The sequence below is a fragment of the Desmodus rotundus genome, chromosome 2 (genome assembly GCF_022682495.2).
Source record: "Desmodus rotundus isolate HL8 chromosome 2, HLdesRot8A.1, whole genome shotgun sequence".
Lineage (NCBI taxonomy): Eukaryota > Metazoa > Chordata > Mammalia > Chiroptera > Phyllostomidae > Desmodus > Desmodus rotundus.
This window is the reverse complement of record NC_071388.1, coordinates 190,620,708-190,629,993: the sequence shown is the minus strand read 5'-3', so window position 1 is coordinate 190,629,993 and position 9,286 is coordinate 190,620,708. Positions and strand designations below refer to the sequence as shown.

Genomic DNA, 9,286 nt, shown 5'->3' with positions numbered 1-9,286 from the left:
ATGTTTAAAAATTTACCAAACTGATTTATAAACATGATTTAATTTTGCTGAATGCTTTTAAATATTTCTTCAGTAATATATGTACATATGCTTATTTTAATATAAATTTCATAATTCTTTAAGTTATTTTAGTGCAATATGTTTATGATAAATTTGTTGGGGGCAAGATTTCTTTAAGCACAAATATATAACTTAAGAAAGAGTGATCTGAATCCTATGCCCATTTAACATATTGACTAAATAACTAAGACTTTCAGAAATTTTTTATAAGATCTCACTTCTGATTTTCTTCCGTTGCAATCTTTCAAAAATGTATACTTTTTCCCATATCAAATTTTACTTTTTGAATGGCTTAAATTACTCTTATATTCTTGCTTCTTTTTAAATATCTTAATATCTTAAGGACATTGCTTTGATATCTCTTTTGAAATCTTTGCTGATGTTAGCTCTAAATATAATATATTGGAAAAGAAAAATTTTTATCTTTAAAATGTAATACATGTAATGGAAATTTTCAGTACAGTACTTGCTTCAAAATGTCACGCATTAAAAGAATACATCCGTCAGGAAAAAGCAAAGCGGTCCTATTGGATATGTATTAGGGGAAAGGAGAGACAGTGATTGTAGTTAAGAACTCCCAAATACTAACCTTCTCTGGCACTTAACAGGTCTCATCCTCCAACCTTTTTTATTTGTCTGCATTTCTCTTTCTGGCTTCCAGGGTTCGGATTCCATCTTCCACAGGGTCCGTATTTCCTTACACTTCATTCCCTCAGACGCCTGCCCTCTCTCACAGAGTTCTCAGCCCTTTCTTGCTGCTTCCTTACTGCCAAACACTTCATCAACCATACAGGAAAGCACACTTGAAGATGTGGCTGCAAATCAGCATGTACCTTTTTATTAAAAAAAGAAAAGAAAAGCAGAAACAAAAATGGGAGTAGTGGAGAGTATGATGTGTAATCAAAACCTAATAGTCATTCCTTTCTTGTTGATGTTCTCTTCAATACTAAATGCAAAGTCACACATGTTGGTACATAAAAGGAATCATAATAAATAAAAATATTTTTTCAGCATTTGGCACTGGGCTTGCTGAAAATAATTCAGTCTGCTGTTTCACTCCCATTTGAAATGCCAGCATGGAAATTTTAGCATCATGAGTATGTTATGGGATCAACAAAACAGAACGAGTATTCAGCCCATAACAAGTTAACTTGGCATAATTTTAAATATACTTTTTACTTATTAGGAAAGAAAAAAGTTAAAATTGACAAAAGTCATATAATATAGGTATAACATTGATCGCCGAAAAAGAACTTTCTTTAAGAAAAGAGGACATCTCAATATGTACTAAAAAGTTTTTATTGTTGACACTATTACAGGTGCCCCCCATGTCCCCTTGTTTTCCCCCATCCACCAAGCCCCAGCGCCCACCAGTGCCTTTCTATACCATATATAGTATGGACATGTTAGATCTTTTAATATCAGATATGTCCTTTATAAAATAAACTAAACAACCCTAAAGCTTGCTACATGACCAATACTTCATGTAGCAAGCAAAAAATACTTCATATAGTAAGAACGAGAAAAATTAAGTTTCTTTAATCTTAAGAACTGGTTCTGCCCTGGCTGGTGTGGCTCAGTGGATTGAGCTTAGGCCTGCAAACCAAATGGTCCCCCGTCATGGCACATACCTAGGTTGTGGGCCAGGTCCCCAGTAGGGAGTGCTTGAGAGGCAATCACACACTGATGTTTCTCTCCCTCTCCTTCTCCCTCCCTTCCCCCATCTAAAAAAATAAAATAAATTTTTTAAAAAAGAACTAGTTTTGACAACTTAAAAAATCTGATGCACACTTCTACACATTAGAGATAAACCTCCACTTGAAGCCATGCACTTCGAGGACAAACTTGGGGGGTGGCTGGGTGCCTCTCAAACTCTCTCTCTTGAGTGCAGGGACCCTTCTCAGTTACCACATTCCATCTACAGACAGCATAAAACTTCCACAGGAAAGCCCTGAGTGCGTGTCCCCAAATGTTGAAACCCACAGACCTGATTTTCTGAGCCTCCTCAAGCAAGAGTCTTTTATCTACTTTCATTTCCTGTCACTTTAAAAACGTCACCTGTAGTGTTTGCTAAATTCCCACTTGTATCTGTTCCTGGACTCTTTAATCTCCTCCCTTCACCTGCCTGTTTATTGCCGTGCTGGTATCGCACAGTAGTGCACTGCTTTAATGCCACACCTTAACAATATGGCTTAATATGTTGTCAGTAAATTCCTATTCATTACTCTTCTTTCTCAGAATGTTTCTAAGCATCCCTACCCCTGCAGTTTTCCAAACAAATGAGGATTATATTGTCATATCGAGAGAGAGAGAGAGAGAGAGAGAGAGAATCTTTGTGTTATATTTGCGAATACATTTGTGGAAAATTCACACCTTTATAATGCTTGTCATCCCAAAAAGAATAAATAATATCTTCCCATTCATTCTGATATCCCTTTATGCCCTTAATTTGGTTGATTGGTTTCTGTTTTTTCTTCATACAGGTTGTACATATTTCTGGTCAAGTTTATTCTTGGATTCTTTGTCCAGGGCTTGCACTTTGCATGGGAAGATAAGATGCCCTGTTGTGTTGGTTTGACTCTGAAATTTATTCCTCCTCCTGGGGACTGGCTTATTTCTAAAAATACCATTAGGAAAAACTCTGATAGGCTTTCAATCCATTTTGTTCTTGAGAACAAAATACAGAGCCAGAAATTTAGAAATGAGAAGCTTCTGCCTGCATTGCTACATCACCTTGTCACTGATTCTCAATAGCTGCAAATGCGACCTGAGAACGTGGCCTGCAAAGCTTTGGTTGCTTAGCAACAAATGGGACTAGCTCCTCCTCTCCCCATTCTTCTAGAAATAAAGGCTTAAGCCTTAGGGCCCTGAAGGGAAACATCAGTTAGAAGTCACAGTGAAGGGCCTTTCTTCCTTAATCTGCCTCCACTTACTTCCAAAAGCCCATCTTGCATTCCAAGCTTCGGTCACAGGACAGATTTATAAAAGGAAGTCTCATCACACCTGGGAGGGGACCACAGGGGAAAGTATTATACCTCGGGGAGGCCAGGCGCCAAAAATTCCCAGCTCCCCTCAATCTCCAGGATAACAACTTTCCCTGTTAGGAACCCAGTCTTAGCCAAAGCAGCACAGTATCATAGAGCCCCCACTGCTGTCACTCAGTGGTTTCAGAGCCGGAATCAGGGGCAGAAGCCACTTCCTGCTACAGGGTTACACTACCCCTGCATCTCCCTGTCTGTTCCCCATTGAACAAGCTTCCTTCCCTTTGTCCCTTTCCCCACTGTACTTCATTTAAGGCCACAAAGACTTACCAATGGACTCCAACAGTACCCTTCCACTGAGTTCATTTAATTCCCCAAATTCAAGAAATTAATCTGATCCTCTCCTTAGCCTTTTCAGCCAGGACACAAAGCACAGGCCACTAACTGGATCATGGCATCATTATCCTTGGTTAGCAGTCCACCCCTCAACCAAAAAGCTGTAGCCAGGGTGACGGGCCAGAATTAAGGGATGAAGAGTAGGGCCTGTATACCTCGGTTGGGAAGCAGCAATTAGCTTTTCTGTGAAACTGTCCTCATACTTTTCATTTTGAGCCACTTTGCTTCAGTTATCTCTCTTTAAATATCCCAGAGACTGTTTTCAACCTAACTTGAGGGTTCATCCTTTAAAAAATTAGTTAAGCACATTTTAATTTAGATTTAATAATAGCAATATTTAATTTAATAATTTAAACTAAATGTATTAAATTCTTTAATTTAATACAAGTGATCAGCATTTATGGAATTTCGTATGTACCAGGTGTTGTCATAGACCCTTCTTATATAAGTGACATATTATCATTTAACCCTTACATGTAAGGTGTTCATTATCCTCTTGTGCCAGATGAAGAAACTGAGGCACCAACTGGTTAAGAAACTTGCTCCATAGCACACAGAAACTGGCGATTCAGGATTGGAACCCGAGGTAACTGACTACACAGTGAGCTTTTCTCCATCATTTTAGTTTCAGTTTTCTGTGGTTTATGCTGCTTCCTCTTTTTTTGTTTTTAATGTTTTGTCCTGTGATTGATACTTTTTTCTCCACTTCCTCTGGTCTCCTTGTTCTTGTCCCTCTTCCTTTACAGGAGGGAGATTCCCTCCTTCATTGGAGGGACCTCAGGAAGCTACCAAAAGGCCAGATCAGAGCAACAAAGTGAGGAGGGGCTGGATACTCACTTTACATTCCAGGGATGCCAGTGGGGCCTAGGAATGCGGTTGAACTGTGCTGGGAAAGAGGCTCCAAGTCCCCATCCTTCCTCAGAGTCGACCTGCAGCTCTGGTCTGGGTCCCCCAGATATTAGCAGCGCTTGAGAGAATTTCCTTCCCTTTTCATAAGATTGTTATACTCTCTAAAGAAATGGCATCTTCCTTTCATTGGCTTCTAAACTCTACTCGATTTGGAAGAAATTATTTGACCGTCTGTGGTCTGTGTTTGGTATCATTTCCAAAATATTTTCCCCCTGCAAAATAAGTAACTCCCACCCCATCCCACTCCACCCTCTGTGGTTTCTTTACTTTGACCACAGGGCCCTTTTATGATTGGGGTAGAATTATGTGCTCCTATGTCGCCATTGTCCTGGAATTGTTAACTTCCTTTTGATTTATCCACCTTGAGCTAATCTTTAATTTGTTTCCATCCACATGAGGAATATTTTTCAGCTACCCAATATCACCATGAAAATTATGTTTAAATATTTTAGGAATGAACAATCAGCAAGAATGTACTGTTTCTGTACCCAGGCTCCATTTAACTAGGGTGCCTAGAAACTAATGTTAAAAAAATAACAATAATGATAATGAATGGTAATGTTAATATTTTATATAATGCAATCATTAAGTATATGTACATATTATAAATTAATGCTTATCTACCAGGAATCTAAATGTCATTATAAATGCTATGTATTTATCAAAAAATCCCATTGAGAACATTAAAAGATCATTAACCTGCTATATAGCACAAAGTTCACCAGTTTCTCGTTTGGAGTTTGTATTCTGGGATGTAGCAAAGAATTAGATTCTGGATGTCTGACAAAATTTCACTGACTGCAGTAAAAGTCAATGGAAGTTTTGCATGAATCAGATCATGTTCCTTAAGTTATTTAAAAACTAAGTATGAATTTGGACTAACAGATAGAAGAGAAATTGATTAAGGTCAAGCAGTTTATAATTAATGTGTAGACCAATAATCACTGCAGACAGTTTAATTCCAAAGGTTATTCTCAAGTAGGACAAAAATAATTTAAAAACTAACTGGGAGAGCTCTTACTGAACCTTACATTTTATTGGAAAATGTAAACAGAGTGGTACAATGGTGTCTTCTGTTAAAGGTATTGTACAGTACTAGCTGATAAATTCTCGTACTCCAGGTGGACTCATCTGCGACAAAAATACATCCCAGCATTCTACTAATAAAAGTAGAAATACACACACAGAGGCACACAAATGCGCATATGTTCCCTTAGTGTTTCACAGACTAGTGTAAGAAAATGGACTTCTTTAAGTTGTTCTACTATAAAAATACAGCAGTAAAAATGCTTAACTATAATAAATATAATCCTACTAAAACTCCCAAAACATCGAATTCTTTCTTACCACTAAAGTCTTAAAAGGGGGATGCAGCATGGTCAGAATTATTTCTGGTTTTGAAAACAACAATTATGAAAACCATTCGGATTGTGCTTTTACCAGCAACCGCTCACCACACATCTGGGAACTGGGTGATTTTTACAAATGAGGTAGCTAATGCAGTTTTGTGCTATAAAATAGTACCTCAAAATAGTACCGTACCTCTCAAGGAGCATCCTAGGTCTTGGAGATATTGAGTGCCAGGCAGGAAATTATCTCTGTGCTCTGCAGGAAAAAGAAAAATACCATAATACATGTAAACCTATGAAAGGAAAGGTAGATGGAGCAGAGAGAACGAGAGTCAGATGGAGAGATAAAAATGTAAAAAGGGAAAATTATGGCCTCCATTTGACTATAAAGTAATGATTTGGGGTTTAATGGGAAATATTTTCCTTTGCTTTTTAGTTATACTTCATACATCCTCCAGATGAGGAAAAATCACTTAAAAAATTATGGCATATGGCTGAAAGCTGACCTTATGTCCTCAGTGAGAGAGCAATTAATTCAGGCAACATTTCACATCCAATTGTAACCCTGTGATCCTTTCATTCACCTGCTGACAACTCTAGTTCATGACAGACAATTTGGAATGTAATTTTTCTACATGGAATCACTTCCATAATAAATTACCTTTGTGGCTCTTTTTATTGTATCTGAAATTATTGCTTTACTTAAAATATTAAGATAAAATGAGTCTCCTTTACCCATATTTTGAAAAGGACTTTTAGATATCCCTTTTTAAAAAAGACTTTATTTATTTATTTTTAGAGAGAAGGGAAGGGAGGGAGAAAGAAAGAGAAGGAGAAAAACATCCATCAGTTACCTTACAAGCCCCACCCCAGGACTGAACCCACAACCTGGGCATGTGCCCTGAGAGGGAGTCGAATCAGTGACCTTCTGCTTTGTGGGATGACACCCAACCAACTGAGTCACATCGGTCATGGCCAGATATCTCTTCCAACCTTTTGGTCTCAACTTTGAGAACTTATCAAAACTAATGTATTGATATTCCTTATATACCAATATTGTCCTCCCCAAGAAGATAACCCAAAACATGCATATTATTATTCAAAGCAATATAGTAATTTCTTTTGAAAACACACCTTCTGAGCCACTCCTCCCAACCCCCTGCAGCTACAGAGGGTACCGACTTCAACACGAAGAAACTAAATAATTTCAAGGTAATGAAAAATAATCTTTACATGCATTGAGAAATGTGCTTAGAAAGTAGAGTATTTCTAGCCTGTCCTTTTGCTACCACAGCTGACATTGGTCTGGACCTCAGCAAGCTGAGGCTAATGACACGATTTCACCAGCAATGTGACATTTGAGACAAATACCATGTAATACAGCATGGAGTAAATAAACAAAATAAAGAAGGACTACTCCTGTTTCACAAAGTCCAATGTCAAAAGGGCCAGACAGAGAATATAGTGACTAGAGCCTATATAAGTCCATTTGCACAGCCAATGGGCAGTGGGGACTGTGGCAAATTAGAGAGAGCAAGTCCTGTCCAAAAGAGTGGATTAATCTGCTGATAGCATATCTTTTCATGCAGTCATTCCTTAAGCACTTATTGGCACACTCCTGATAAACTCTCATTGGTCCATATCCTCATCCAGTCCCCTGACTTTCAAACCAAATATGGCCCTGACCAGTGTGGCTCAGTGGGATGGGCAACAGATCGATGTGTCTCTCACAATGATGTTTCTGTCCCTCTCTTTCTCTCTCCCTTCCCCTCTAAAAAACAAATAAACAAATGTTTAAAAAAACAAATATGCAAATGACAGCCAATGTTATATTCCAGTCAAAACTATTTACCTGAACTTTATAGTGCCATATCCAGCTGCCTACTTAACATCTTAACTTGGACATGTGCCAGGCATCTTAACAAGTTCTTGATCCTTGATTTTCCCCTCTGAAATAAGATCGTTCTCGTTCTTTTCCAGCTCAGTGAATGGCTGTACTACTTGTAGTTTTTCAAGTCAAAACCTTCAAGTAATTCATGATGTTTTTCTGTCTTCTCCTATCCTTTGAATCCAATCCATCAAGTCCTGGGGTTTTTCTTTAGAAACATGCTGAGTCAGGCTGCTCCTCATGATCACTGTTACCACTCAATTTCTGCATCCTGGACGATTCCAAACAGTCTCTTAACCATGTCCCTGCTTCCACTCTCGCTTCCTCCTCATAGTCTCTTCTCTGAACAGCAGCTAGAGATTCTCTTAGTTACTAAAATAAGGAAAATTTGAAGTGCCATAGAGACATTTAGTCTCAAGATAATCTTACTTGGAAATACAAAAATGTCTATAGTCAGGCTTCACATAACATTCAGTCAACAACAAACAGCGTATGTGACAGTGGTCACATAATATTATCATGCAGTGAAAAATTCCCATCACCAAGTGATGACGTAGCTGTCATAATGTCACAAAGAAATGCATTACTCATTTATTAGTGCTGATGCTGGTATGAAGTAACCTGTGATGCACCAGTCATATAAAAGTGCAGAAAGTGTAGCACATACAAGTATATCTAGTGTATAGTACTTGATAATGATAATAAAAACTATGTTACTGGTTTACTTATTTACTGTATTACTTTTTTCATTTTATAGTGTACTCTTTTTACTTATAAAACATGTTTGCTGTAAAACAGTCTGTTGTTTCCAGTAGCCTCACACATCTCACGTTGATGCCCCCTTGGCTACATCCCTTTCTCTTGTGCTTGACTTAATCTACTGTTGTTTTGCATAGTAACATGCAATAAAGACTTGTAGCCCAGGAGCAATAGGCTATACCATACAGCCACGGTGTGTAGGAGGTTGTGCCATCTACATCACCTAATGAAGCATTTCTCAAAATGTATTGCTGTTATTAAGAAGCGTATAACTGTATTCGATACTCTACCTTGGAGATTTGCCTTCTTTTTTCTCTTTGAATGCCACTAAATATGTAAATCAATCTCATCACAGCCACTGCTCTCCAGCACTTCAACATTATCTGACATATTGCACTTGTTCTCTAGAAGGGCAGGCTTTGCTTGTTTTCTTCACTGCTGTATTCACAGAGGCACACAGTGGTTCCTAAATAATGGATGGATGGATGGATGGATGGATGGATGGATGGATGGATGGATAGTTAGGATCCAAATCCAGGCACACAATTTTAAAGCTTATGCTTTTACCATCAAACGTCTTGACTCTCGGATGTGCCAGGTCATGAAGGGCCTTAGGAGTCAAAGAGTTTCGATTCTATTCTGGGAGCAAAAAGTTATTGAAGGGTTTAAAATAGAAGAGTGACATCATTAGATTCACACTTAAGCAGATTACTTTGACAGTATCCCTGGAGAATGTTTTGGGTGGAGGAAAACCATTTGGGCAGATTTGCAATAATCTAAGCACGGGAGGCTGATGGCCTGGAATAGGGTAGTGACAATGGAAATGGAGAGGAAAGGACTAATTAGACAATTTTTATGAGATGAATTCATCATGGCCTGGTGACTGACTGGCCATGGGAGTTCAGTGAACTGAGGAGCTAGGAATAATTTACATGTTTATCCCA

The 9,286-nt window shown here is 38.2% G+C and overlaps 1 long non-coding RNA gene across 1 annotated transcript; it reads right to left on the bottom strand.

Annotated features, from left to right (window-relative positions):
• Positions 1–356: 356 nt before the first annotated feature.
• LOC123480105 (uncharacterized) lies at positions 357–8,750 on the bottom strand. The gene is made up of 3 exons (XR_006655973.2): positions 8,633–8,750; positions 5,889–5,951; positions 357–893 (listed from the first exon to the last, which is right to left on the bottom strand). It is a non-coding gene; the product is annotated as an uncharacterized lncRNA (long non-coding RNA).
• Positions 8,751–9,286: the final 536 nt, after the last annotated feature.